Here is a 27,275-nt window from a genome sequence, read left to right on the forward strand (position 1 = left end):
TGATCCCAGCGTTCCTGGATTGAGCCCCACATCAGGCTCCTCCGCTGGGAGCCTGCTTCTTCCTCTTCCACTCCCCCTCCTTGTGTTCTCTCTCTCGCTGGCTGTCTGTCTCTGTCAAATAAATAAAATCTTAAAAAAAAGAAAAGAATTTTAGGTTAATTAAAATCACAATATACTCACCTAATCAAACATAGGAAAATAATGGGAGTATCAGTTTCTTGGTTTGATTTTTGCTTTTGCCAACATTTTCTTCTATCCATAAATTCTTAGGTTAACAGTTTATGATAACAATCTTGATGTGAAAATATATACACAAAATGGTTTTATAAGTTCATTTCAATTTGATTTTATTACAAAATATTGATTACATATCAAAAGTATGCATTTCTATTTTAAATAAATGTCTGGTAAAAAGATATTTTGTAGTTCTAGCCTGATTCTCCTTCAAGCATTTTTTTCTGAGTTTCATATTATCCACATTGAAGTGCACCTCATGTTTTCCACAAGTGTAATTAGCAACATTCTACTCAGGTGCTTTCAAAGAAAAAAAATAAACAAAACAAAAACAGAAACAAAATCCTAGAGATGTGTTACATTTTAATGTCTGAAATAGTAAATTGAATCATTATAAATTTTGCTCAAAGGAAAAAGTTTCAGCAGCCGCTTAAAAGAACAGAGAATAGCTTTGATTACCTCAGTTGACCCACTGGAGCACTGACAGGTCTGTTTCTCTTGGATGCTGATATAAAACAAGAATTGTTTTTACTGTTTGATTTGTAGCTATATGGGTCTGATATTTCATCATGGCTATGATCTGATGCTGTTTGATGTGTGGCGCAATCTTGAAGTCCTGACCCTTCTGATACTGCCGCTGAATGCAAAAGTCTGTTGGGGCCAAACTGAGGCTGCAAATATTCTTCAGTAGTTTTAATAACTGTTTTTGCCTGGGATGACATAAACTCTCTGAAAGAAGCAATCCATGGAAGAATACAGTGAATTGATTTCTAATTACTTATTAACAACTACACCATAACTGGTTGTGTGCTATATGCTAGACAAAATACTACACACTTAGCCATTATTTTGTTTAATCCCTGGGAAGTGGGTACTATTTGTATCCCCATTTTACAGATTTAAGAAATTGTGGTTCAGAGAGGCCAATTATCGGTAAGCTGACGGCATGGGAAACTGAACCTAAGCCTGTACTAAAATTAAGCCCACATTCATAACCATTAAATTGAATTGCTTTACTCTAATAAAGAAGAAAGCCTGTGTAATGTTTGAAACAACCTAAGAAAAATTTTTAAATTCTTAGGTTCATTTATTAAAAACTAGCACTCTGCTCAGTATCAGTAAATATAAAAGTTAAAGAGATGTGGTTTTTACCCATAAGAAACCTTCAAACTCTCTCTTAATAAAGAGAGAATATATGTTAAGTAAGCCACTTAGAACTATGGGTACATATTAACTATAAATACAAAACAAATTCCTTGAAGGAAAGTTACATTGTCTGGAATAAAGTTGATAAAGGCTTCATAACAGACTGGGATTAGGGTGACCAACTCATCCTGGTTTGCTCAGGACTGCCCTGGCATTGGCACTGAAAGTCACACACCCCTGGAACTCCCTCAGTCCCTCAGTCTCAGACAAATTGGGATGGCTGATCACCCTACTTGGTAGTTAAGCTGGAGGAGTAGCATTCAGATGAACTATGATGTTTGAACAGAGGACCATATGACCTGTGACAATATGTAAATCTATGTAAATACCAAGTTAGGAAGCTGGAATATATAGAGAATTTGCTGCTATGGTAAAATGAAATGAAACAAGCTTTAACATATTTAAGAATATTGAGCTATGTGATGATTAGGCATAGAGGATAGTAAGCTTCCATGTATTATTTAGGTATTCCATGTATTTGTATTTTTATACAAACCAAATCTGTTTCTGTCCAATTTACTAGTTCCTCAATAGTTCTTAGACATAATGTAATATAACCCTACCCACCCATGCAATTATAAAACAGCATATGCTTAGCATGGAAAGCTTGGCACATACAGCCCCTCCCCCAATTTTTCTGCTCCACCAATGTCATGGTAGTCACAAATATTTCTTCCGGCCTGTCTTCTCTATGTTCACAAATGTGTAAAATGGGTGATTATATTTTCTGAAAGAATGGAAGGCAGTCATGTGTCACAGGGAAAATTGGTGTGGGTGTGTGGATGAGAGTTGACACAGTGGCTCAATAAAGCTAAATAAAACACTGGGATCCAGGGGCACCTGGGTGGCTCAGTCGTTAAGCGTCTGCCTTTGGCCCAGGGCGTGATCCCGGGGTCCTGGGATCGAGTCCCACATCAGGCTCCTCTGCTAGGAGCCTGCTTCTTCCTCTCCCACTCCCCCTGCTTGTGTTCCTTCTCTCGCTGGCTGCCTCTCTGTCAAATAAATAAATAAAATCTTTAAAAAAAAAAAAAAAACACTGGGATCCAAGCAGTTGTATTTGTTGTTATCACATGTTTCTATCCAAGTCTGTCCTGAATTGACCATAGCTCTAGGGAGAGGAGTGGTCTTTCCTTCACTCTGAGGATCTACCCACGTTCAGAACTTTGGCAAACAGCCTTCTGAATTGATCATTGGACTTTAGCTCTGGCAGAGGCGTGACCTCCCTTCAGACCACCTGAGCTACCTCAGATTTTGACAGCAATGGTGAGTGGTGGCATGTGGCAGCGGTCATCTTTCAGTGGCAGTGTTTCTGCAGCAACAGCAATGGAACTGCAAATGGTCACCAACCTCTTCAACTTACAGGAAACAGGTAGGAGGAAGGATATGCAGATCTCATAATAAACAGTTCCCAGTGCCCATAAAGAGTCACTTGGAAAGCAAATTCTCATGTAAAGAAAGAAAAGGAATTCTCTCGATAATGCAGATTGGGTGTCTTTTTTTAATTTTTATTTATTTTATTTTTATTTTATTTATTAATTTTTTTTTAAAAAAGATTTTATTTATTTATGTGACAGAGGGACAGCCAGCGAGAGAGGGAACACAGCAGGGGAGAGGGAGAGGAAGAAGCAGGCTCCAGGCCAAGGAGCCCGATGTGGGACTCAATCCCGGAACGCCAGGATCACGCCCTGAGCCGAAGGCAGACGCTTAACGACTGCGCTACCCAGGCGCCCCGGGTGTCTTTTTTTTAAAAAAAAGATTTTATTTATTTATTTATTTTAAAAAATTTTTAAACATTTTATTTATTTGAGAAAGAGAGGGAGAGAGAGAGAGGGAGCATGAGTGGGGGGAGGGGCAGAGAGAGAAGCAGACTCCCCTGCTGAGCAGGGAGCCAGACACGGGGCTGGATCCCAGGACCCTGGGATCATGACCTGAGCTGAAGGCAGAACACTTAACCGACTAAGCCACCCATTGCCCTGATTTTATTTTTTTTTAAGTACTCTCTATACCCAATGTGGGGCTTGAACTCATAGCCCTGAGATGAAGAGTCACATGCTCTTCTGACTGAGCCAGCGAGGTGCCCTGTGTCTTTGCTTTTTAATGAACACATTTTGTTTATTGTCAAATATTTTTTATAAATACACTAATGATTTTATATAATAATCCATTATCATACCACCAGAAAGTGAAAGTTTCAAAGTTTCAGCTGTATTGATGAGAGGGCAAAAGGCAAGCTGAGGGCAACACTGGAGATGACACCCCACAAAAACCACCCCCATAGGGTGGGATATGTATAACATCCCTCAGGCACTAGTGATGGCCTAAGAACAAAGGCAGGGAGAAACAAATTGTCAACCGATAAAGATCGCAGTCATGCAGGACAGGAAACTCCACTATTGTTTGTAACCGTCTTAATGTTTTACTTGCAAGAAAAACTATTGTAATAACAGCCAGACCTACAAGAAAAACACAGTCATTATTAATAACAGCCAGACCTGCAAGAACCTATAGACTCAATTTCCTGGAGCCCTACCGTCACCTTCACCTCCATAGGATAGAAAATCCTATACAGTCAGTCACTTACAATCACGGTGCAGCTCTTTCTGCTCTACGGGTCCTGTCCCAGTGCTCTAATAAAAACATCTCTTCACACCATAAAATCTTGGCACCAAGAATTCTTTCTTGACCATTTTGCTTGATGACGCTGCATCATGTGTCATACATTTAATTCAGTATCTTGCCTTTTTTTACTTAAATACTGTCTTATAACCATTTTGCAGGTTGCTATGTGATCTTTACAGATTTTACTAAAATGCAAAATTTTATCAAGTAATTTTACTTACATCTTGGCTTCTTCAATCTAGTCATGTAAAAGTTATTTACTGTTTTTGTCTGCTGGCATAGCTTCCCCGTCTTTTGGTAAGAGCACTGGCATCCCTTAGGGAAATTCACATCCTTTTCCCTCCCAACTCCACATGATTCTGGTAGGGTTAGGACAATAAATAATATGAGATTTAGCTGGTAAATGGTTAAAAGAATTAAACTAAATTATATGATTTTACCATATTTATTTATCGTCAGCTTTTCTCTAGTAATTTATATCAAAAAGGGGGAGAAAAGGTAGTTCTTCATGTGAAAAAGTCACGTTTGGCCCACCATCTGTAGTCTTCAGTTTTGATTTGTTTTATCAATGTTGATGACAGGTTTGCACTAGTTCTTACACACTATTAAACTCTTCTTTCTTATAACAGTTGATGTGTTGCCTAGTCTTTGGGCGTGAGAAGATAATCACTGAACCATTTGGCAAAGCTAACTTGTCCTACAAAGGGAATTAAACCCATACACATGGTTTGTTAAATTAATGCTGGAAATGAGGGTGTTAGGATCATTCAGCTCAAACACATTTGGGTTTCAGGTGACTGAGCTTGTTACTAGTATACACAGAAACTTAAAAAAGAAAATAAAACCATTCCAGCAGGGCACAAAGAGAATTAGAGACCATTCATTGCTCTTCAGAATATACTAGTGACTTAAAACAACTCCTGTAGAAGTGATTATTATAATAGCATTGTATGGGAACAGATGGTGGCTACACTTGAGGTGAGCATAACATAATGTATAAACTTATGCAATCACTATGTTGTACACCTGCAGCTAACATAACATTATGTGTTAACTATACTCAACTTAACAAAAAAAACAAGGACCCCTGTCTGGCTCAATGACTCTTGATCCCCAGATCATGAGTTCAAGCCCCATGTTGGGCATCAAGCTTACTTAAAAATTACAAAACAACAACAAAAACTACCACTCTAGTAGAGTGCCACATTTTTTGACTCCACAACCTCATCTATCCTTCTGTGCCTAACTGCTTCCTCTTCTTACATCGTTATTGCCTAACCTACCTCTGTTCCTCTCCTCACTCCTCATGGGTTCTGCTAATTCCTCTATGTATCTCCTCATTCCTGTACCACACTACTTTCTGGAGACTCTCTATGGCTCACATTCAGTGCTCCCAAAAGTTTAACTGCATCACTACCCAGTTTAGAACACCCTGTTGGATAGAATTCTTAAGCTAGGCAATCTTGTAAACCACTGGCAAGCCTCTGGATGGGAAAATACTCGTCAGTGGCCCAAAAACTAAAGACAGGAGAGCAGGATGATAAGATGCAGAGGGGTTCGAGTAACATGGACTCTCAGATCCATGCCAAAAGAGGAAAACATACTTGGCAGGGGACTTGCATGCCCTGTCTCCTATACCAAGACAAGCACAGACACTGTATCGTGTGATTGGAGAGGTGGGCAAAGGAAGTAGACCTACACTAGCAGCAGTGAACCAGTGGTGCTCTTTAGCTAAATAGAACTCTAAAATGTAGACTGTATTTAAGTCACCATAATTGTAGTCTCCTTATTTGTCTTCCTTTCTCTCATTCTCCTCACCTTTTTTCTTTGAAAGATCCTTTTGCCTCCTCTGCAAAAATTTCTTAGAAATCCCATGACATTCAGATTTATTAAAGTGAACTTCCTTCCACCTCTAGATTTATATACATCTTCACATAGCTATCTTCCCCCCAAGTTTTTGTCTTCTAACAATTGTACTCTATATTCACATAGTTATCTCCTTCACCAAGACAGTCTTTGTCTTTTAATTGAGAATTTCGCCTATAATCTCACAATTTGTTTTCTATTTTTCCTATGTATTCTATGTTCCTTTTCATTCCTTTCTTGTTTTCTCTCAGATTAAATAACATAATTTTTATTATTTCATTTTCCTTTCTGTTAGGTTGAATGCCCTACATTATTTAAGCTTACTTTTAATGGAAACACTAGATATTACAATATGAATCCTTGTCTTATTAAAGATTAATATAAAATACTAATTAATTACTTTCCAGACAACGCAAGAACCTTAGAACATATCATACCCTTTTATTGCTGCTTCCTTGGGCTGGTGGTCTATACTTCCTTATTCCATTTTTCATGGATGGGTGTATCTATCTTTCATGGGTCCTGATTGTATGCAGGGAACTCAGCTCCAAAGTTCTGCCTTGCATGGACTTGAGGCTTTGCACCCTTTCCTCCCTCTGCTTCTTATAAATAATAATAACATAAAATTTACATTATCATTTCTTTTAAAATATAGATTTTTGTTTCAACTGCTTTTTTAAATAAAATTTGATAAGCTGAATGGTGGTTTCCTTGGACTTTGTTTTTCTCAAATGATACTGAATCTAGTTTTATACAGGGTCACTTTTATTTATTGACTTATCTTTAGTCTCTATGGATTGGTGTAGGAATACCATGTGGTATTCCTACACCAATGTTTTAGGAAATGATCCTTTATCATAAAAAATAACCTTACTTTGTCCTCACTTACTATTGAGGCTATCTACCACATTCTGGAATCTGAGCTAATTTTATAACACAGATTTTCTTTTTAACATTTCTTTGTCAGTCTTATTAATCTTGTCCTGGAAGTCTATGTTGTGTCTCTACTATAAATCTTTCATTATACCTATAAACAATTCACATATATGCAAATTTCAAATTGTTCCTTCTTTGGTAAGATTTCTATGCTACCCTTGTGTTTTGTTGTTGTTGTTTTTTAAAGATTTTATTTATTGATTTAACACAGAGAGAGCACAAGCAGGGAGAGCTATAGGCAGAGGGAAAGGGCGAAGCAGGCTCCCTGCTCAGCAGGGAGCCCGATGCTGGGCTCTATCCTAGGACCCTGGGATCATGACCAGAGCTGAGGGTAGACGCTTAACTGACTGAGCCACCCAGGTGCCCCTCTATGCTACCCTTGTATATAGGAATGAATTTCCTTCCTGTGCATTCACATTTGCCCTGGTAGATTTGATAGCTGGAATCACTATACTTCATTGATTATGTCCTCCATTTAAAATGCTAAAATGCTAGACCTCAATTCCTGTCAAATATTCCAATTCATCTTTGTATTATTTACTCTTTTACCACTGGTAAAAAGCATTTTTTTCCCAGCCTAAAACCTAATTTCTACTATATTAGATTGGTACAAGAATATTAATCACACTACTTGAAAGATATAACTTCTTAAAAAATATCTATCTTTTATCTATCTATCATCTATCTATCTCAATTAGTTTCCTGTTGTTGGGCAAAAAATTACCACAAATTTAGTGGCTTACAACAATACCTATTTATTATTACATAGTTTCCCTGGATCAAGAGTCTGGGCAAAGCTTAGCAGGACTCTCTGCTCAGGATCTCACAAAACTGAAACCAAGGTGTCAGTGGGGCTACAATCTCATCTGATGCTCATAGTCTTTTTCCAAGGTTATTCAGGTTTTGCCAGAATTTTGTTCCTTATAGCTGTAGAATTCATAGTGATAATCATCTTCCTTGATGGTAATAGAAACTCACCTTTCTGACTTTTCTGTTTCTGATCTCTAAATTCTCATTTAAGAGCTGATCTGATTCAACTAGGATAATTTCCCATTTAACTCAAAGACAAGAAATTCTGTACTTTAACTACAACTGCAAAAAATCTCTTTTACCTTATTATGTAACCTCATCATAGGAGTGACATCCTATCACATTCACAATCCTACCCACACTCAAGGGGAGGGAATTACACCATCCATATACACCAGGAAGTGGGAATCTTGGAGGCCATGTTAAATTTCTGTTTACCACACTAGCTATATAATTATGCAGTTTTCATTATCCATTTTTTATACCAAATTTAGATTCTGATTTTCTATTTTCTGGAAAATTTAAATACAAGTACTTAAGATTGAATTTTGTCATCATTCAGTACTGAGGATATTTAAAGAGTATGCCACAGATTTTGATAACAAATCCTGAGAGGAACTAAAAAAATGCTTTGAGAAATGGCATTTGTATTAGAATAAATTACTTCCTAAAGAGTATTTTAAAGGAGGAAAGGAGGAAATATTCACTTGGATGTAAATGTTCTGGTATGTTTCCTTTAAACAACATCAGCAACATTACTTCTGAATTAGTTTATTTTCAGTTATTGGAAAACATTATTTCTTTTAGCAGTTGAATAATTCTTTAAAAATTAAGTCATAAAAAAGAACAAAAAATGTGATGAGATGTGTCTACATATATTAAACTATGTATATTTTTAAGGATTTTATGTGTGCTTAGATGAAGATGAAATAAAACATGGCAAATTTAACCTTAAAGTAGTATGGATAAAAACCATCGGTTAATTAAAAATTGCAACACTTTAGGTAAATGAATCTTTTTTTAAAAAAAGATTTTATTTACTTATTTGAGAGCTGAGGAAAGAGAGAGAGAGAGAGCGCATGCACACACACAAGGTCAGGGAGGGAGCAGGAAGGGGCAAATGGAGAGGGAGAAGCAGATGCCCTGTTGTGCAGGGGAACCCAACACGGGGCTCACTCCCAGAACCCCGAGACCATAACCTGAGTTGAAGGCAGACACTTAACCGACTGAGCCACCCAGGAGCCCTGGTAAATGAATCTTTTAAACAATTTCTTTACATGATATAATGGATATGGTTAAGTTACAGAACTACAAAGCTCAAAGGTGTATTAGTAGATTAAGCCTTTATCCTTTTCTCAAACACTACTATACCTCATCTACATGTCAGCTTTTTAGCATAATCAAAAAGATTGTCAAGGATAGATCTTATACATTGTGGAATTTATAGCCCCCTTGACATTCTAGGCTACTATTTAATTATTCTTTACTTTTTATAATTTTTGTTAAATCTGGTTTACAATTTCTACCTCACAAGTAACAACAAAGTAAAGATCTGAGGTCCAAAAGTCTAAGAAAATATGCTCAGAGAGGAGTATAGAAAATGATAGACCATGATAAGATTTAAGGGTATAACTCTAGTTTTGACAAGAGCAATTTTTCTTCCCATTTCTCTGCTTTAATTGCATTAGTGTGTCTTAGTGGCTTTTTATAGAAATTTGAGGAAAACTAATAAAATCATACTTGTCAATCTCCTATTCAAGGACTTCTACCAGTTGGTGCTGCTTATTGGTCCTCTGTAATATCCTTCAGCTATAATTACGCCACATTGCCTTCATTAGTTCTTCCCAGTCTTCTGTCAATGGGTTTCACTCAGCTGATCTCTACCGATTAGTGTACATCTTTCAATAAGCAGGTATTTAATCAATATTAATCTAAACTCAGTGCTTACATTTTCTATAACTCCTTCTATAATAACAATAATTGTATAGTGGAAGAGAGAAATGTTATACAAATAGTCAACGTATATAAATTTACAATTACTAACTGTGATTAGTACCATGAAGGAAAGTCCTGGTTACTATGAGGGAGAAATTCAGGGGTTAGGGGAATAGAGAAGGCCTCAACAAAGCTGCTCAAACTGACAAGACACATGAGAAGAGTTTAACCCTACTAAATCCTTGTCATTCCTTATTCTAAATTATCCCCCAGGTCCTGTATGAACTGGTATACTAGTTTGCATATTGAAATGTTTGCTTTGTGATTTGTTCTGTGATTTCACATGATTTCATATCCCACTCTGCGAGGGTAAGATCTCTGTTTTGTATCTTTTACATGTCTACTAGAACTCAACCAATGACTGATATGCAGGACTTATTCTTTGATAATTATGACATCATGCCAAAATGTGTCACAAAAATGCCACTTATAAACACAATTTTAGAAGTAAAATATAATAAAGCCAAGGCCAAGAGTTCTGTCAGGTAACATTATTTATTCAATAGTTATTCCAATGATTTTTCCTTAAAAGAATAGCTTCAGTTATAGTTAGCGATTCATCCTCTTTATATGCCCACAGTAGTTATCCCCTGATCAGCTCCAGGGGGCAAATCCTCAGTGTCTAACACCAACGATGGTAATTATATTTCCCTTGTCCCTTGCAGGTTAAGTAATCAGCTTGTGATCCAATTTTGGCCAATGAGACATAAGGGAAAGTCGTCTGGGGAAAGATTTTTTGCCCTAATAAAAAGAAATATAGGACTACCTGACTGGCTCAGTCAGTAGAGTATGTGACTCTTGATATGGAGGTTGTGAGTTTAAGCCCCATATCGGGTGTAGAGATTACTTTAAAAAAATCTTAAAAAAAAAAAAGAGAGGGAGAGATAAGTGATCAAATATCCATTTTCTTTAGTTGGACACTGTTGAGTGAACATGTAAAGAGACATCCTGCAAGTAGGAGGAGTCATACCCAAGGATCTAGCCAATATTCTGAGGATGACAGAGCCAAAGATCCAAAGAGCCAGTCTCCTTGAAAACACTGCTGAAGCACTGAATTTAACCCTAGAATTGCTCTGCATCTGAGGTTCTTGTTATGTAAGATAATGACTTCTTCCTCATTTTCCTCATTTTTAAAGTCACTTTCAGTTGAGTTTTCTGTTACTTTGTGTTAATAGTAGCCTAACATACAATCAGCTCTTGAATCACACTGGCTTTACTTCTTGTTTTATTAAAAATCTTTACTGATTTTATAATGGGCTACAGTATAAACTAAAATGATATATTTTTTTAAAGATTTTATTTATTTATTCGACAGAGATAGAGACAGCCAGTGAGAGAGGGAACACAAGCAGGGGGAGTGGGAGAGGAAGAAGCAGGCTCATAGCAGAGGAGCCTGATGTGGGGCTCGATCCCAGAACGCTGGGATCACGCCCTGAGCCGAAGGCAGACGCTTAACCGCTGTGCCACCCAGTCGCCCCTAAAATGATATTTTCTAAACATTTTACTTTTACTTAATCAAGAACATTTCACCAGAAACTTCAGCATAAGCATGAAAATGACATAAGAGTTTTTTATTTCCCTGCTCTTTGAAACACGGAGCATCCTTCGTGAATTTAGATTTCTATGGCAAAAATCTGCATGTGGCTAATAATTCTGTTCATAAGTAGGAAGTGTGGCTACTTTGCCAATAATGGCTTAATAACAAACACACAGGTCTAAGTCATCACATAGTTTAGATATGAATTCAATAGCAGGATAATGACAGTTGCCAAGGATTTGTACTTGCTGTTGCTTCATACCAGTGTTGGCTGTCAAAATGTCTCTTTTTCTTATACAGAAGCCATAGATTTTTTATGGATAGCAATTACTTACAATATATAATGAAGTACATCAAATCTAACGACCATTCTTTAGCCCCTCATTACTTGGTAGTCTCTTTGTTAAATGTAGTCAACCATTTTCATCTAAAATATTTATTTATACTGTATATTTGACAAGCATATCTTTCTTGCTCTATATTCTTATGGAATTTAAACCTTCATGAAGAGTTATGTTTTTTTTAATATTATCATTTGTAAAAATTATTTTTATCCTTGTACTGTATGGTGACTAACATAATATAATAAAAAATCATTAAAAAATTATTTTTATCCTATTACCATTTTAATGGTAATTAAACTCTCTAATTGGAATAAATACAAATAAGAAAATGTAAACATAAAGGAAAATGACCCTAAGTACATTCAATAATAAATCACCAGCTTAAAATACTGAAATGCAACTGATAAAAGAAATAACCCCACAGATGTTTGGTGAATGTAATCTGTTATAAAATCTCTGGAGTACATAAAGCACAAAAATTTCATTAAACTTCATCATAACCTTTTTCCAACTTGATGAAATGAATAACTAAAGATATAAATAACTTTCTACAATTACTAGATAAAATGTGATTTAAACAACATAGAAAGTAAATAATGGAAGTGATAATAAAAGTGACCAATTCCCCCCAGATTTTATTTCCAACAGCAGAAGAAATTATATTTCTAGCTTGGCCTAGAAATTTAGGTAAGGGTATCCCAATTGCAGAGCAATTTCCAGTTATTTTATAACGCTATGCCAAATTTTTATTTGCAACCTGAGGATTGCATAATAAACAATTTATTATGTTCAAACTACATATATACCCTATAAGAGATAGTCAATGTTTGTTAAATTAAACCTGTTTACTTTTACAGAAGGAAATTCTAGACAAGAAGAGCAATTTCTCTGGCTAAAGGACCCATCTGAGTATAGGGTCATCCCACCCGAAGGAAGAGAAGAATATTTTTGCTTATGCAAAAGTACGAAGGAATAAAAACAAGGTACTCTTAAATCTAAAACTGGAGGAGGTTATAGATACCATATACAACATTTCCAAAGGAAATGTAAATCTTCAAAAGGAAAAAATATAGTCTTTTGGCATTTTAAAAGGAAATAATATATTAATCTTTAGATCTGTAGAGATTTTATTTTTGAAAAAAATTTGAAAAAAGTTATGAACTACACCAAGTGTAATTTCTTGAGAATGAAGGTAGAGCATTGAAGGTTTCCTTGCTTCTTTCACTGCTGCTGTCTTCCCTCACTTCCTTCTGTTGCCTACTCCATGCTGGGAATGGACAGCTCATCTCTGGAATGATGAAATTGCTAAACTTAAACTGCCCCTGGAAAAGGAAATATGATCAAATTTTTCTATTTAAAAAATAATCAAAGATTCATTCCAATTAAAAATATCCAAGATCCAGGGCACCTGGCTGGCTCAGTCAGGACAGCATGAGACTCTTGATCTCGGGCTTGAGAGTTCAAGCCCCATGTTAGGCACAGAGATTACCTAAAAAAAAAAGAAGTTAAAAAAAATATCCAAGATAGGGGCGCCTGGGTGGTGCAGTCGTTAAGTGTCTGCCTTCGGCTCAGGGCGTGATCCCAGCGTTCTGGGATCGAGCCCCACATCGGGCTCCTCCGCTGGAAGCCTGCTTCTTCCTCTCCCACTCCCCCTGCTTGTGTTCCCTCTCTCGCTGGCTGTCTCTGTCAAATAAATAAATAAAATCTTTAAAAAAAATATCCAAGATAACTAAAATGACATAAAAAAGTGAATGAATGGGTTAGGTGCTATTAGTCTCCTTGAAAGCAAGATTTGTCTATGAAAAAGCAACCAGTATAATATATAACAAAAAATTGTTGGTAATTCACTTTTAAAAATGATTCACATTCTTATTTAATGTACTAAAAATAATTTCTCCTACAGGGAACTGAAAGAGTTGGCAACACACTCAGCTGCAAGCAGGATTAAAAAATACTATAACTTTCTATTATAAAAATCATGAAATTACATCCTTAGATGTAAATCATTAAAATCATTAAAATATTTTATGCGTGGGGTAGAAAGAGATACTAATTTTTTACAACATTCTCTTAATTTTAAAATGCAATTGCAATTTTGAAATCTTCTACTCAGCATTTGGAAATACCTTCTATAAATATAACAGAACTGTCCATAGATACCTGTTATCAATAAATAATTAATCCTGCCATCCATGTCTCAAAGGCTGGTGCCCTGGGAATACATCAGACTACAGCTAAGCAGGAAAATTTTCTTATTGTGCTGCTTTCCTGGAAGTAGCCATAGGAATTAGGCTAGATATTTCCAGTCATGTGACCTCCTAGCGGCAGGTCATAAAATGGGAGGATCAGACCTTCCTTGGCACAATATGTTGAACTTATTTACACTTCTGGTGATTAGTTTTCTTGCTGGGGGAAGGATCCTGGCACAGTAGTTTTCACTGTTACAAACAAATACAACAGAGTGACAAAGGAAAAACATTGAAAGAACACAAGAGAGGGGAGAAGAGTGGATAACGTGAACACAATATAGAATAAATTAATAGCATCGGGTAATAATATGAGAATAAAGTGACCAGTCACTGTATGGCTTTCAATGAATGGATTTAATACATGTGGGCATATTTTGTAAAAAGTACAGTGTGTTTAGTGAAAAGAAACATAATCTCTTGTGATATATGTAAAGGAACAACAAATTGACTATATTTTAATAATTATTTCTCATAAAAAGATCACAAAGACATTGGAAGAAAGGTGGCAAGGAAAACAAGAATGAGACAAGAGAAGTTTTAACCTCAATCTGGGAAAATGTCTTTACTCATAGAGAAAATTGCCTCTCTCTGATAATCATATTAATGCCAACAGATCTTAGATTACCATTAGCCTTTATGAACTTGACACCCTTCGGGTTGAAACTCATCATTTTCTTTTTCATGAAAGTAAAAGATCTCTGGGCATTGTCTTTGACTTTCCATTCGATTACCAAGAAAAAAACCTACTTTATTTTCTAGGTACATCATAATCAAAGTTGATGGTAACAGGTAATAGTGACAAAAAAGGAGTCAGGATTCAGACAACGAAATATGAGTAGCACATTGAAATAAACTATAAAAAAACAGGCAGTAGGAAGGTGTCACATGAAAAGAAAGACTGACATTAAGAAAAGGACAAATAAAGCCAGAGTTAAAATGAGTCAGAATCAAAGAAAGAAAATGAGAAGAAAACAGAAAGAAACTGTATAAATGAAAGTATAGTTAACTCTAACAAAAAAATAAAGAATCTAAAAATACACAAAAGATAGTTGGAATAAAAAGTGCATGTAGTACTGTTTTAAAAAGGAAAATTGGTAAAAATAAATTCTAAAGGGAATAAAAAACGTGTAAAGAGACACTATATTAGAAATGGCATTTGTAGAAAGGAATACTTAAAAATCCAATTTAGAAATTATTTCCCATTGTCTTATTGGAAAGAACCCTCTTAATGAATAACTTACATCTCTACCGTGTAACTATACTGGGTAATGATGTTCTAAAAAATTACCTAGGCATATAGCTAGTACACTGTGTAAATAAACTCAGATACTGCTAATATGGACTCAGAGGTCAGAGGAATAAAGCAAAACAAAAATTAGCTAAAAGTCTAGATTTCACTTTCACCTAAATTTACCAACACACACACAAAAACAGTTTAAAGATATAAATGTAACCTGGCATTTTTATAAGAGATTAACATAATTTGTAATTTATGAATATTTTCTTTTGCTCTTATAGTATATGTTTTCTATTTAATGTTAAGACTATGACTCTTGGTTTCAGCTCAGGTCATGATCTCAGGGTTGTGAGACTGAGCCCTGCATCAGGCTCTGTGCTGGGCATGGAGCCTACTTGGGATTCTTTCCCTCTCCCTGTGGTCCTCACCTACCACATCCACCCCTCCCGGTGTGCTCTCTAAAATAAATAAATAAATCTTTAAAACACACGCACACACACCTGGCAGATACTTTTTCATTTTTTCACTTTTCTTTTTTAAGATTTTATTTATTTGACAGAGAGAGAGAGAGAGCCAGTGAGAGAGGGAACACAAGCAGAGGGAGTGGGAGAGGAAGAAGCAGGCTCCCAGCGGAGGAGCCTGATATGGGGCTCGATCCCAGAACGCCGGGATCACGCCCCAAGACAAAGGCAGCCGCTTAACGACTGAGTCACCCAGGCGCCCCAACTTCTACATATTTTAAAGATAACTGAGTTCAAAATATCTGATTAGCCCAATACCCCCTTTCCCATATACTTATGAGAACATATCCAATTATCTTGAAAAAGGCAATTAAAATTACTATTAATAATCTTAATACTAGGACATGTTATAATTCATTTGATAATTATACTTCCCACAAAGATGCTGTCAACATAAACTGTGAAACTGCAGATCCATCCTGTTTGCAAGTATCAGAGACAATATGCTCACTATTCTGTTGTACTTAAATGTTGTATTGCAGTTTTTCTTAACAAGTAATACGTGACATGAAACATGTCTGCTTTTATACTTCATAACTTCCATTCTGATGTCTAACATTAAGAAATTATATTTATGTATCACACATGTCAGAAAATAATTTAAATAAACTAAGAAAAATAGTAACAACCATGCCTTTCATTTCACATGCAAAATATAAATCTTTTATTCATAGATATCAAAGAACCATCTGCAATCAGAAATGCAAACCATTTATATTTTCTGATTTATGTAGCTAACATTAACTATCTTATCTAAGTGTTCTTGTTTGTATTTTCAGAAATTTGTTATGAATCAAAATATTAAGTCATAAAATTAAGAAAAACCAAGAGACTACCTTTTAAGATTGACTCATGAGTTTTAAAAATTCATTATTTCTAGGGGCACCTGGGTGGCTCAGTCGGTTAAGCATCTACCTTTGGCTCAGGTCATGATCCCAGGGGCATGGGATGGAGCCCCGAATGGAGCCCCACGTTGCATCAGGCTTCCCGCTCTGCTGGGAGCCTACTTCTCCCTCTCCCTCTGCCATTCCCCCTGCTTGTGCTCTCTGGTTCTATCTCGCAGTCAAATAAATAAATAAAATCTTTTAAAAAAATTCATTATTTCTATTCTTTATTCTGATTTTTATAACAAGGAAAAAAATGTAATTATTTTGATTTTAAAAACATACACTGGAAAATGTACCATTTAAACCAGGCTGAAGTTTACATTATTTATTGCTATTTTTCTTCAAAAAAAATGCATTAGAATAAATATTTTTCTAAGCTTCAAAATAAATACAGTACATGGTTCTGGCATATTTATTTATTTATTTTTTTGAAAAGGTGCTCTGAATCTTAGACAACATAAATACTAGGCAGTGTGGTGGTTGCCATAGTAACAAATAAATAGGAGCATAAAAATTTTTCAAATGTATACACTTTTTTCATAAATATGCATATTTTATAGGCAAAAGATTATTCAACTCTTGCTTTACCTTCCCTTTTAGAGAGAGAAACATCTAATTCTTTAGAAATAGAAGATTATCATGCAGCAATAGAGCAGGCTCAAAAAAGTTTTAAAATGCAATATGGGAAATCTTAAGGTTTTTATGTCAATTTTCCAAAATGAAGACAGGAAAAAAAACTCCTTTCACCTTAGATTACTTTAATGGTCAGTTCTTTAGGTAAGAATAAAATTGCATAAACTTCTTTTCCTCCCAAGCATGAAATTCCCTTTTATTTTGCATAAATTTATTATTGCCATGCATTAAATGTTGCACTTGACCATGGAAAGCTGAAAGCTCTGTTGATCACAAAGAAGCCCAAGAAGTTTAATACTAACCCATGATCTACTACTTAAATAAATGTTCTGAAAATATTTATTCCAATGTGCTAAATTGGAGTTCAAAGAGTTCTTTCCTTTCTCTTCTCCCTTCATTAAAATACAATCTTCCTGTTTACAGATATCCTAGTAGTCACAAAAAAGATATGGATAAAGGGCTCTGAGTTTTATTTTTAGAGCTAAAAAGGACTTACCATACATTTTATAGGGTTGGAGAGGGGCTGTTTGATAAGCCATGATGTCAAGTTTGAAATCTATTGAAAGTTATTGAAAGTCACTGTTCTGTTACCAAAACAGAACAGGAAGATTGCTCAATTGTTCCTGGAACACAAATCCTTCAAATCCAATTACATTAATTTGGACTTCCAATTTGTTTCAATAACAACTATCATGTAACATTCTCCTAGAGTGAGAATTCAAAATTTTAAAAGATCACCATCTAGGCAGAGTCCCAAATAAGAGATGATAAAGCAGTGTTGTAGGGCTTACCTTGTGCTCACTCCTTGATGGAGAAGCCATGCACTGTAATGGCGAAGGACAACTGAACTAGCCTGTAAGAGGAACATCCTCATCAAGCAATAGATATAATCCCACTTACTCTTACTGAAGAGAAATCAAGTTTTTTCTTTGCAGAGATAGTAAATTAAAACTTTAAGAAGTCCAAAAAATGAATTAAGATATTAGTCAAATATTTATGACTATTGGAATAGAATAAGTTATACAGATGATGTGACTAGTGCAAAAGAAAAAAAAAATCATCTTGTCAGTCGTCTTTCCTCCCAATCTTTTCAACTATGTCCCTCTCCTTCTACTATCTTAAAACGGTGGGAAAATATCCCTGGAGACTGGAAAAGGGAAAACATATCCACCTTTAAAACAAGGGGAACGTGATTTGGCAATTAGCTTAGTTTAACCTGGAAACATGCGATAACAAATTAATCAATTAGTAACACCTAGAAGGGCATAAAATACTGGAAAACAAACAACATAATATCTCAAAGGCCAAATATGCCAAATGAACTTAGTATCTTTTTTTCCTGATAGAATGGACAGATCATACTATCAAGTAAGAAGTGAATACTGTTGTCTATTTCAGGGTTGTAAGCCTTTTTAGTCTATTCTCCAATTCAGGATAAGGAAAAATGGTTACGAAGAAATGAATGTAAAAACTGTCTTCATTGCTAAACCAATGGCTATTGACATACTTCCTCTCTCCTGAGGATCTGTTTCAGAACTCCTTATTGATGACTAGTCAAGAATCTTGACCTCTTTTATGTTTAGCTCCACCATATCAGATCCCTGAGATGTCTCAAAATTTAAAAGTTTATTTCCTTAGTTTTCTTTCCAATTTATTGACCCTCCTTTTCCCTAGGGATCTTAAATGGCTTATTGCTTCAACTAAGTGATGCTGCACTGGGACAAGATATAAATCCATTTTAGGTAGAAATTTTGAGAAGGAAAGAGGGAATGCTTTGTGAATAAAATTAAAAGGATTTTCTATGACTAGAGAAAGTGGTGAGTGATGGAATGGTATTTAAATAGAAGTGCTCATAAAAACATTCAAAACTTGAAAAGTGTGAAGAATAGCTGTTATTTGGTTAGAAAAAGGGAGAGAGATGAAGAAGATTAAGTGTGTGGAGTCAAGATATGAACCCAATTTTCAAGGAGAGAAGTCTCTGTGTCATATGACCAACCAACTAATTACACAAGTGGATCAGAAGCATAACTATGGTGGAAAGAGGCACCAATTGAAAAAGGAAGTAAAAAATCTGGTCTCTACTACAGAATCAGAATCATAGTCAACTGCTATGTTGAACTAAGCTGCCTATTGTACCAGGAGAATTGTTGTTCCTCATTATGTAATTGTTGTTCCTCATTATGTAATTATGTAATTATGTATGTTTTCTCAGCTTCTGTTACTATTTACATTTATATACCTTAGGAAGAAAAAAAATTTGGTCCCTGAATTGTTTATTTGGCCTTAACTATTTTTCTAACCTTAAATCCATGTAAACAATCAATCAGAGATGTTCCCAAGTTAGAGAGGAAAGAGTGTGCCTCGGACATCATCTGTGCAGGGTAATCAAGAAGGAAATGGGGTGGGGCGCTTGGTGTCTCAGTCGGTTGAGCGTTGGACTCTTGATTTTGGTTTGGGGCATGGTTTTGGGGTCTGGGACTGAGCCCCATCTCAAACTCAGCGGGGAGTGCTTGAAGATTTTTTCCCCTCTCCTTCTGCCCCTCCCTGCTCTCTAAAATAAATAAATTAAAAAAAAAAAAAAAGAAGTTAACGGGGGCAAGTAACCTTCCTCTCTTCCACTCTCCCAACACAAAGCAGTCACATCTCTCTCTTCCACTCTCACCTTATAATATTCCAGAATGTTTCTACGTTATGAAAAAGTTTTGCCAGATAAAACTGACTTCATTTTATTACTAACAAATACTGAGGACAGAGGGGATTACTTATATTTACTAAGCCAGGACTATAATCAATAATTTATTCTAACAGTTGAAGAAAAAATAAAGGAAGTAATCATGTAGATTCAGAAAACATGAAGGCAGTGCACTGGAATGGAAAGACCTCTGGAACTAACCCAAGAAATTCTAGAGTTGTGATCTTAGTTTTGGGCCAGACCTGGGGTAAATCCTTAACTTTCTCGGGTCCATTTTCTCTAAAAAACGACAAGGAAGAATGATAGCAGAGGGGAACTCTAAAGTTCTTCTATCTGTACAGTTTTAGCCATTTAGTAGAAGAGCTTTCAATATGGGAGCTAAGGCAGTGTGACAGAAAATGCAAAAGATGTGGACTCAGCTAACTTGAGTTTGAATCTTACCTCTGTCCCTCATCAGTCTTATTTCCTTATGTGTATGACAATAGCATCTGCCTTACATGTCTTATGGAATTTTATACAGATCAAGTGAGGAAATACATAATGTGTGAAAGTCCTTGTTAATAATAAACATTAGACCTCATTTTTGTATTTAGTTCGGCATCTTTTTTTTTTTTTTTAAAGATTTAATTTATGTGACAGAGAGATAGCCAGTGAGAGAGGGAACACAGCAGGGGAGTGGGAGAGGAAGAAGCAGGTTCCCAGAGGAAGAGCCCGATGTGGGACTCGATCCCAGAATGCCGGGATCACGCCCTGAGCCGAAGGTAGACGCTTAACGACTGCGCTACCCAGGCGCCCCTAGTTCTGCATCTTGCACTAAGAAAGAAATTTTAGAAAAGGCAGAATGTGTTCCAAAGGCTCCTTTTTATCAGAGAAGATGAAATATTTATAATTTACAATTTAGGAGTGTCTGTTTCCTCAGCTATTGATTTGCTGAGCGTCACAGTTGGACGGCCCAGGTTCCTAGGAACTCAGGTATCATAGGAAAAATATGTAAGATATCTAAACCAATTAGAACTGGAGACTTTGGTCCAAAGTCAAATAGCTATGTTCGTTGGTAGTATGTTAGAAGTAGAAAGAAAGGGGGAAAAAGTAGAAAGGAAAAGGAGAATTGGCTGTGCTGTAGAAATAATCAAACTGAAGTCTAGACTAACACTAAGATAAGGAATATGAGCAGAAAGCATTTGAGGGCATTGGGAATCAATATTCTGATTCTATAAAGTGTACTAGTTGGACCTGTCTTATAGATGAAGGAAGTCCCTGTAGAAAAAATAAACTGGGAGGTCGTCAGACAAAAAGAATAACACATTTGGAAAGCTTAGCCAGTAAAAAATATTATGAAATTGGGCTATGTAAGGATCTCAACCTTTTTTACTGATAATTTGCTTTTATCATTATGCTATCTGAATTTTCACTGAGTAAATATGTAATGAATTTCAGATGTCTCTCCTCAAATTTCCAGAACACAAAAAGTTCATTTGTGAAGGCTTGGCACTTTTAGTTGATATATATAAAATGGGAAAATACATATACATGCTTATATACACATTATATATACATACTATATAAATATATACAATCAAATATAAAATAAGGAGAATGAGTTATAAGATGCATGTAAAAACTCATTAATATTGATTTATAATCATATTATCATATAGATTATGACCTTCATAAATAAAGATGGCTCCAGGAAGGCATGGCTCTCTAAGAGATGTATGTCATGGAGCAAACCACAGCAAAAAGGTAAAAAAAAAAACCAAAACAGGACTGAAGCAAGACACAGTATTGTTAGTGCAATGAAATTCAACTCCATTCATTACGTATTGATAAACAACTAAAACCTATGATTAGAGATATATCAAAATATAAATTAATTTATGGTGGTAAAATTAATCCAAATATGTTTCTAATCATTTCAAATGGTGTAAGCATGCCAGTTCCCCTTGTACTAAAGATTATTAACTAGTTTCTGGACCAATCTTTGCTCCAAAGTCCAAGGCTGGGAACCAAGTAATAATAGCATGTTAGTCTTAACAACAGCTGAAGCAAGACGCTGGGGAAACAGCATTTACCATGGACTGGGGCCAAAGAATTTTTACGGGGGACCTAGAAAAATCTTCTTTTACATCTTGTTACACTTTCTTATCTTACTTCTTTTGCAGGATTACCTGACTTTAACCTAGGACTAACATAAGATCTATTTCTAAGTAGATCCTTCACTGTATTGATATATCTGAATATTGTATATATGCATATCAACAAATTCACTATCTCATTCTTTTAAAGGTTTTATTTTAAAGTAATCTCTACACCCAACATGGGGATCAAACTCACAACCCTGAGATCAAGAGTCACATGCTCCATCAACTGAGCCAGCTGGGCACCAACACCATCTCATTTTTTAAATTAGATTTTTTAAATGCTGAATTTAAATGATATGTGTACATTGTACTATGGAATAATATTTCCTTTTCTTGTATTGAAATAAGAAAAGTGATTTAGATTACACCAAATCAAAATAAAAACTAAAAATTAAGTTAATATTCATAGAGACTAACACTGCAGATCAGTTTTTATACTACAAAAACAAAAATCATATAGTCTTTCAAATTAATATATCTGTCTTTCTTTAATGCTCCTGCTTCACCTGCAGCACATCAGACAAGGTAATAATTTATGATAATCATATGAAAATATGCAATTCATATTCATCACCTCTCATTCCTCATCACTTTAGATGATCAGTAATGCAGAGTGAAAATGCTGTCAGATTTCTAATTGCTTTGTAATGCGCTTGAAACAGGGAAATCATTAAAGGCAAACAATCTGTCATTTGTCTGTTACTTTATCACACAAAAAAACTCATTAAAGAAATTACTAATGAACTACAAAAGACTGTACTCATGGTGCTTCTACAGTAGATTAACAAGTATTACTATGAATTGCTTAAAATATTTTAAAAATATAATATTTTGTGGAAATTCATCAGAAAACATCTATCTTCAGTATATATTTTAAGCCGTGTGGTTTCATTATTTTGGCATCTAATCCATCATTGCAGAAGTCTCTTTAGCATATAAGATATGTTTTTCATCAGTCTCTAATTAATTCAACTGAAAGGTTGCAAGAAGAAGCTGAAATGCTAACTGTGTTTATTACTAGTAAACTGACACAAGTAAAAAAATAGTACTATAGTAACCCTAGTGCTAAGTAAAGAATATATTTCAAAATTTGATTTTTACCCTCATATCTCCATGGATTTTGAACTGTTGAAGTTGCGATGTTTCATTCATCTTAATGCTATCATTATACAAAAATTATATTCAACTATTAAAATTGACCATAACATTATTAAACTCTACATAAAATTAACTAATTTGAAATTTTGAAGATATTAACCAATACTAAAATGTTTCATAATATTATATCACATAATTTTGGAGGGGAAAACAAATCATTTCTTTAAATGATCACATCAAATTTTATGTCTTTATCAGTGCTACCTTTCAATATGAGATACTTAGTATTAAAAAAATCTGTAGGGACACCTGGGTTGCTCAGTCAGTTAAACGTCTGCCTTTGGCTCAGGTCATGATCCCAGGGTCCTGGGATCCAGTCCTGCATCAGGCTCCTTGCTCAGCAAAGAGCCTTCTTCTCCCTCTGTCTGCTGATCCCCCTGCCTGTACTCTCTTTCTCTCTCTCTCTGACAAATAAATAAATAAAATCTTCTTAAAAAAGAATTAAAAAATCTATAATAATGACACTAATCTAGTTTTAAAAAGAAAGAGGTACATAAACAAAAAACCTAGTAATGTTTTGTTAGGCATACAGTCCAGTTGCATTTTATTTTTGAAAAAAATATGAGAGTGATCATGTTTTTCATTATGGTAATGATGAACTGAATCATGAATGTATTTCCTACAACAAAACATAAGAATCTTAGTATTAAAGTCAAACTTTAAAAAAATATGTAGATCTATTCATATCTATTGGAATATACACAAATTTAAAAACCTAAATGCAATGGCATGTTCAGATGGGTGCCATGGTTGAATACAAGAGTTAAATTCCAAGGTAACTTCAAAAGGTTCCATAACACTCTGGAAACATCTTCATTATACTCTCTAATTGACGTAAACAGACTTCATACCAACTGTTTAATACATTTTAACCCACAAATTAACACCCCTTGATCATTCAGATTAACCTTTCTTCTGTGAATCAATTACATGACTAAAATAAACTTAAAAAATTCAGTTTTAAAAAACTAAAATGGAGAAGAATGCTTTAAAAAAAGGATATAAATGCATATTACTACATGGTTGAAACAGATCATCACAAGGTTCAAATTTCAAGGTAATTGGAAAGCTCACAGAAAAGCCAGAGTGGTCATAAGAAAAAAGCTTTAGAAAGGGGTAAAGAAGTGAATGGGGGAAGGGATGCCAGGGTGGCTCAGTCAGTTAAGCATCTGCCTTTGGCTGAGGTCATGATCCCTGGATCCTGGGTGGCTCAGGTCATGATACCGGGATCCTGAGATTGAGCCCTGGGACAGGCTCTCTGCTAAGTGGGGAGTATGCTTCTCCCTCTGCCCGCCCCCACCTTGTGCGCGAGTGTGCGCACGCTCTCTCTCTCTCTCTCTCTAATAAGTACATAAAATAAAATTTTAAAAGCTTTTAAAAAAAGACGTGAATGGGGCAAATAAGTTTGGTATTTATTATGATTACTAAAGAGAAACAGAAAATGGATTGTAGATGGTATCTTTAATAGGTTCATGGAAAGATTAAAACATCAGACGTGAAGAAGGTAGTAAGACAGGAACAAAAATTCTAGGTAAGATAAAGACCTCTAAAAGGTATGAAACAAGGTTGAAAGAACACTGACACAACTGAAGTTAAAAAACAAGAAAAACACAGTAACAGGTGTGTTGTCAGCAAAAGTATTTACCTCTTTGTCTCTCCTGCTTAGTGCACTGCCTTGCTCAAATTCATGAATTTTCACTGATGATTACCACTGAAAAGACAAAAGAGAGAATAGATCAAATGAAGACAAAGAGTGAGGGGAAAAACGCAAAAATGAAAAACCATTTCAATTTTTTTTAAAAGATTTTATTTATTTATTTGAGAGAGAGAGGAGGAGCAGTGGGGGGGGGGGCAGAGGGATACTCCCCCACTGATGGATGCAGGGCTCCTTCCCAGGACTCCAGGATCCTGACCTGAGTCAAAGGCAGACAAACACTTAACTGACTGGGCCAACCTTTTCAAGGTGCCCCTAAAACACCATTTCTAAAAAACGAGGTAGGATTGTTCAATAGGGCTGATTCTCAATACCATCTAAAGCTTTATGACAATATGCCAAAGGGGGAAAAAAAAAAAAGAGGAGTTTCTCTAATTCTAACCGTTCATCTGTCCCTTCCATTAAAACTTAATACTTCAATATTTAAAGCTTAATACTTCCATGCATCTCTGGATTAGCCTCATTTTGAGTCAAGGATTTCAGTCATTCAGGTAATCTGCCTTATTCTATTCACGTAACTATAAATTAGTAAGTGTCACAGCACCTGCATTTCCTCTGGCATAGCACTTCCTACAGCTACTTCAGTTGCTTCTTTGTCTGTTTATACAGATAAACTCTAAGCTTTTACAAGGGCTACAACAAACTGTCTTATGTCTCTTATAACAAACTGTGGGACACATGGTAGACACTCAATAAGTGGTTTGTTGATTGAATGAATAAGTGAGTGACAGCTCTATCTGTACTCTGTGTGTATATGTGTGTTTATCTCATCAGTAGCTAATTCTTGATGGTTTTCCTATCTTCCCAGCAGATTTTAAGTTGCTGTAGGGGCAACCATCTAATTTCAGAACATAACCATAGTATTTTGTGGTACTTAAAAATAAATACAGTTTAGTTTACTAATATGAAAATCTTAAAAACTCAGAAATAAGTAAGATCGAGAAAACTGAAGAAGAGTTGGCAATGAAACCAGTAGAAAGAGCCAAGTAAATATAAATATAATGCTAGGATAAAAACAGCAGAACTACACTGTATATATTGCAAATATTATCCATCAATAAGAAGCACAATTTACTAATATGATCTCAAATTAAGAATTTATTAATGTGTGGTAGACATTAATTAATGGGCAGACAAGTACTGAAGTGATAAATTGAGTAAAAATTGATTTTTGCCATTACTACAACCAAGGGTCTTAAACCCCTGCTATATCTATACTCTATAACCATATTTACATCTACATCTATATTCACATTTAACTCAACTTGATCAATCACCTTGATTATTTTTTGGTCAATCATCTTGAAATTAAATATCTATCTTGTTTATGTTAAATGTTGATGACATGGGAATTAAGAGGTTTTTGCCCATGCTTCTAATTTATCCACAAACTATATAATTCAATAAACATTTGGGTTTGGGGGTCATTTTTCCAACTCAATAGTTTGTAGCATTCATTTGCTCTGTTCGGAAATTCCTAAAATATAGCTATGAATTCTTAATGTTCTAATAGTCAAAACTCAGCAACAAATATTTCACTACTAATAATAATAACAACAAAAGCTAATCTTTCCTGAATATTTACTACTTTAGGCATTATTATCTCGTTGAATTCTCACAACAAACCTAGAGGGAGATACTATTATTACTCCTTTTTTACAGAGAAAGAAACCAAGACATAGAGATTAGTTAACTTAAAATGTTCATATAACCAGTAAGAGACATAGTCTGGATTCAAACTTATGCAGTCTGACTTTAGACTTCATGCTCTTTTTTTTTTTTTTTTAAAGTAGGCTTCACACCCAGTGTGGAGCCTGAGGCAGGGCCCAAACTCACAACCCTGAGATCAAGACCTGAGCTGAGATCAAGACTCAGATGCTTAACTGACTAAGCCACCTACGTGCCCTTAGACTTCATGCTCTTAACCATTATGCTAACATAGTTTATATTTCTGCTATGTTAGTTTCACATAAAATGGATAAATTACCTTCTTAAAATAAGATAGTGAGAACTTCAGAGATGTGGCACAATAGCTGGTGCTTAGTTTTTTGAGAGGTGTCCCTGCCCTTACAAGAGCTTATAGAATTAGGGAATCAGAACATACATCCAAAATGTATAATAGTACCCTGTGGGATAGGACATACAGGACTGGCTATGAAAGTTGAGAGGAGGAACTAATTTTTAGGGATTGAGTCAGCATAAAAGGTTTGATGGAAGAGACGGGTCTGAAAAGAGGGATAAAATTAATAGGTGGAGCAAAGAGCAAAGATGGAATAAGAAAGGAGAACTGCCTGAACAAAACTATGGAAGAAATACCAAGAAAAGATCCCATTGTTTAAATGTTTCACATATGGAAGTAATAGGTGATGAGGCTGGAAAACCAAGGATCATATTTGGGAGGTAAGTGAATGCCAGGTTAAAGAGTTAGGATTTTATCCTCTATTTTATTTATTTACTTACTTTTTGAAGGAAGCTTTACACCCAATGTGGGGCTTG

At 35.3% G+C, this 27,275-nt stretch overlaps 1 long non-coding RNA gene across 4 annotated transcripts in view; it reads right to left on the reverse strand.

The window, feature by feature from the left end:
• Nucleotides 1–14: 14 nt before the first annotated feature.
• The window catches only part of LOC123802811 (uncharacterized), a 30,033-nt gene continuing 2,772 nt past the window's right edge, over nucleotides 15–27,275 (reverse strand). Inside the window, exons 2-3 of one of the 4 annotated variants that reach the window (XR_015722415.1) lie at nucleotides 24,711–24,776; nucleotides 15–129 (exon numbers count right to left, since the gene is read on the reverse strand). This is a non-coding gene — a long non-coding RNA (uncharacterized LOC123802811). Of the gene's footprint in view, nucleotides 130–866; nucleotides 964–3,417; nucleotides 12,870–16,760; nucleotides 17,928–24,710; nucleotides 24,777–27,275 lie in introns of those variants that run through there. The other 3 variants (XR_015722414.1, XR_015722416.1, XR_006782661.2) reach the window with 3 other exon arrangements.

Source organism: Ursus americanus, chromosome 31 (assembly GCF_024610735.1).
Source record: "Ursus americanus isolate L20-20 chromosome 31, mUrsAme1.1.p, whole genome shotgun sequence".
Classification (NCBI taxonomy): Eukaryota; Metazoa; Chordata; class Mammalia; order Carnivora; family Ursidae; genus Ursus; species Ursus americanus.